The following is a 940-nucleotide window of genomic DNA, read 5'->3' as shown; positions in this document are numbered from 1 at the left end:
AATTTCATAGTTGATTGAAATAATGGCATGATTTGATGTATACGTGCAGTTAAAATTTTAACGAATGGCAGCCTGTCAAACTGTTGGTCTTAACCCTTACTTGTACAGCAAGACATGAAAGACCTATTTCAATGCTACTCCCATCTTTAAGACCATAACTCGACCAATTTTGACCCTAGAGGTATATTTTTTATGAGATGAAAGTGTAACGTGTCCTGCGTCTATTTCAGTCGAAACCTGAAATTCGGAATTTTTTCAAACTTTCGAGAAAACTGAAGTTTAACCCTTATTTTCAAGAAGAAATTCGCTCGTTTAGGAAAAGGTTGGGAACTGAAAGTGTCGTAGCAGGTAGAGTTTACATGGTAGGAACTTGAAATTCTGAACCAAGCATTTTCAGATATATCTCTAGTTTCCAAAATGCAGCATGTAAGAGTTTCGGTATTGGACCGTATAGGCTGGTTGCCGACACACACGCCCATCTTCAAATGTCCATAACTCAACCAATTTTGACCCAGAGGTATAATTGTTGTATCAGATGAATTTTTTTGAGAAAGTCGGCTTTGTAGTATTACCCTAATTTTCAAGAGGAAAATCCATCGAAAACTGGTTTAGGAAAATGTCGGGATCTAAAAGTGCCATTTTAACCCCTTTGGAGCAATTGGCGGACAGTGTACAAATCTTTGATGGGCCATGGAATATCGCCAAGTTAATTCTTTTATCATCAATTTCTGTTGAGAAGATGCCCAACGAAGTGCTCTTTCATTTCACACCCCCTAATACCTATCTTTGCCCGTGCCATGCTACATGAATATCTCCCTGAAGGGGTTAACAACTTCGAAACACTGTTTTTTGTGGCAATGGAATAGCTCAGTCGTTAGCGAGTTGGATTGTCGTTTCATAGGCGATTAGGTGCCTTGCGCTCGAATCTTCCTCAAGGTAA

At 39.1% G+C, this 940-nt stretch overlaps 1 protein-coding gene across 1 annotated transcript in view; it reads right to left on the bottom strand.

Moving 5' to 3' along the window:
- The window catches only part of LOTGIDRAFT_230381 (hypothetical protein), a gene marked incomplete at its 5' end in the record, with an annotated part of 15,595 nt that overhangs the window by 13,940 nt on the left and 715 nt on the right, over nucleotides 1-940 (bottom strand). The window lies entirely within an intron of this gene.

The sequence above is a fragment of the Lottia gigantea genome (genome assembly GCF_000327385.1).
Source record: "Lottia gigantea unplaced genomic scaffold LOTGIsca_12, whole genome shotgun sequence".
Taxonomy (NCBI): Eukaryota; Metazoa; Mollusca; class Gastropoda; family Lottiidae; genus Lottia; species Lottia gigantea.
Note: the sequence above shows the minus strand (reverse complement) of the source record. Positions and strands in the feature narration are given on the sequence as shown.